The sequence below is a fragment of the Arachis ipaensis genome, chromosome B2 (genome assembly GCF_059453495.1).
Source record: "Arachis ipaensis isolate K30076 ecotype BB chromosome B2, ASM5945349v1, whole genome shotgun sequence".
Classification (NCBI taxonomy): Eukaryota; Viridiplantae; Streptophyta; class Magnoliopsida; order Fabales; family Fabaceae; genus Arachis; species Arachis ipaensis.
Genome location: NC_142437.1, coordinates 17,490,448 through 17,493,878, shown reverse-complemented (window position 1 = coordinate 17,493,878; position 3,431 = coordinate 17,490,448).

The following is a 3,431-nucleotide window of genomic DNA, read 5'->3' as shown; positions in this document are numbered from 1 at the left end:
TGTGTATATGTGAATATTGGAGCTTGATTGGTGATTTTGGAAAGCTTGGAAGAGGGTTTTGTGTGATAAAATCTGTTCTTGGAGGTGTTGATACCTTGAGAGCTTGTGGACAAGTGGTTTGGAAGTGCTCCGGTTGAGCTTGGGGAATCGGCTAAGGTATGGTTTTAGTTTCCCGTATCTAATATGTAATGTGGTAGGAAATACTTAGGCTAGAGGCCCTAAGATAGGCATTGAATTGTTGGTGTTGTTGAATGGTTGAAATATATGATGTGTTCATATATGTGATTATGAATATTGATGCCTTGATTGTGTGAAATATGAGAAATGCATGTTGTGATATATGCTTGATGGATGATTGAGGTTGAATTGATGGGTGGTACCATGTTGATGGTGAGTATGATGTTGATTATGTATAATGATGGTTAATTGGAAATGGTATTATTGGAAATTGGGATGAGGAAGGATGTATGACATGATATTGTGTTTGTCCTTTAACCATTTGATTGAGAAGTGTTAAAATGGTTGGATGTGGTTTTGGAAACCTTGGTAAAGTGTCAATGTGTGAGTTGAGGATGGCTTGTTGTTGATTTTGGTACATTTTGAATGATTTCAAAGAGAAGGATTGAAATTGGCATGTTTGATTGATTTTGAAAAGAGTTGAAAGTGGCTTGTTTTGAAAATGGCACCTTGTGGTTTTGTATGAAAACATGGTTTTTGGACATACTTTGACGGGACATAACTTGGACTACGGATCTCTGATTTGTGCCAAATCTGTTTAGAAATGAAATTGGATCCGAGATGTCCATGCCGTTTGAAGAACGAGTGAAAAACGATTTAAAATGAGGAAGTTATGTCCGTCGGAAGATTGGGGTTTGAATCTGTAAATTCTGCAGCTTTTAACTTAGAAAATTTTTAGCAGAATGACCCCTCGCGCATAGACGCACTTGGTGCGTACGCGTGGACCTGTTTTCATCCCAAAGTTAATTTTTGAGTTTTAAAAGCCAAATTTCATACTTCTAAGCCTCCGATCTCACCACTTATGTCTTAAATCATTATGATATGCCTAGCATGAGAAAAAGGGCTAGTGAATGTGGTAACTTGCGAGTGAAGCAAGGGAAAAATGAATGATCATTGAGGATCAAAGATGATTATGTGAGATGCGGAGAATGGCGGTGGAAGTGCTTGTTGTGCCATGGGCCGAAGGGCCGTAATTGTTAATGAATTGGCTGGTTATGGATTTAGCCGTGAGCCGGATGGCTAGATTATTGCCGTGTTACGGCGGAGCCATGTTTATGGCCAAGTATAAATGCATATATGATGTTGATTGAATTGTGAAGGTTTGCACTTCCACCATTGGAGATGAGGGTTTCCCTGGGTAGTAGCAATGGCTAGCCACCATGTGCTCCAGGTTGAGACTCGAAACTCTTTTGACCCTATGTCGTAAGTGTGGCCGGGCACTGTGAAAGGCCCGGATGAGCTCGCCCCCATAAATATTCACCAGTGATGGTGATGGATAAATATTCACCAGTGAGGGTGATGGATATGGATCATGATTATGATCAAGTTTATGATGAGTATAACTCGAGTTGGGGATGCACGACAGAGGGACAGTCCAATGGCTAGCTACCAGGACTTGTCGGGTTGGCTCTATAACCGACAGATGATATCATCAGCCACTAGGGACAGGCATGCATCATAAGCATACTACATGAATTGTTTGAGATTGCCTATTTGACTGCATATTACTTGCTAATTGCCTAAATGCCTTATTTGTTCCTATTTGTAAATCTCTTGTCTGATATAACTGTGTTTGCTATATTATACTCCTGCTGGTTGTTGGGAGGTCTGAAGGAAGTAGAAAGGGAAGTATTAGTTAGACTGAAGGATCTTTAGTTAGTTGCCACTTACGGTTTAGCTTGTTTATAAGCTTTGATATTTTCTGGAGGAAGTTCTAGGATTGCCTTCGGCTTTCCTCTATTATTATGTATTATATATGTGGAAGCTGTTACCGTACTGGGGACCTCTGGTTCTCACCCATGCGGATTTTGTGGTTTTCAGATGCAGGACGCGAGGCTTCTCGTTGAGGCATGCTGGGGACTTCTGGATTAGCGAAGATTCTTGTTCTCGGGACTCTATCTTGATTTATATATCTTGTTTAGATACTTTTATCTCCATTAAATAATACAAACTGTGATGACTCCTTCTAGAGGGGATTTTGGAGATTAGGTTTTCGGTATTTATGTCCCTTTGGGTTTTCCTTGGGGTTTTCCTTATTTTATTATATGTATATATTGCTATGCTCGAACCGGTTACCTTCGCAGCCGAATTTTGAGTCTTGATATTCCTGTTTTTGATACTCTTTATATATATGATCTTGTGTTAGCTTATCCTTTGCTCGTTGTGTTAGTGATCGGAGTGTTGCGCTTTCGAGTTGCGGTTTTTGTTTATCCTTTTTTTCTACAAGGCTCCTAGTTATAATCAATCATTCATACTACTATACGTACTAAATTTTTGTTTTAGAGGTCGTAATACCTTGCCATCTCTGAATTATGACTTAAGCATAAGTCTCTGTATGGTAGGGTGTTACATTATGGTAGGCGCATAAAACAAAACAATAAAGAAAGCAATAAAGAACTGGTATAGAAACAGTAATGAGAAATCAGCTAAGGCTTTGAAGATGCTTCATCTTTCCGGATTAATACTTCTTACCGACTACTTTAACAATGAATGATTCATTCTATGGTAAAGCTATAAGTGATTAACGCCATGGATCATGGTCAATTAATCTCTTCTAATCCATATCAAACGCCATGGATCGTGGTCATTCAATATGAACGAGGGTGATGCTCACGCAATTCATTCTCACTTGATCCTACTCAAAATTTCACAGACAAGGTAAGATCTTTCGGATTGGAGGATGAAGCTCAATCTTCTAGCCTTAGCGCCACAGAAACCTCATTACCAATGACTAATGAGATTATATGTCACTTATCCCAATTAGCCCAGATAAATTATTGGTCTAGGTGATGCATTCTCACGCTTATAGCTCAATACTATCCGGGTCAGGACTCGTAGAGAACTCGTGTAGAATAAGGGGTCATACTCTCGTTCCACCCCAGATTCATTAGATGAAGAACGACAATGCATCCTAGAATAGAATCAAACATATATTAAAATAGAGAAGTAATCATATTAATCCATAGGAATAAGTAGAGCTCCTAATCTTAACCTAGGAGGTTTAGTTGCTCAAAATTTACAGAAAAAATGGAGAAGATCTGTCTAATGCCGTCAGAACTCCCTTAATCCTAAGTGATCTCCTCTTTAAATAGTAAATACTAACCTTAAGAAATGTTAAATTTAAATTAAAAAATACAAAGATAAGACTGCATAAGCTTAAGGAGTGCTAAAATCCACTTTGGGCCCACTTTGGT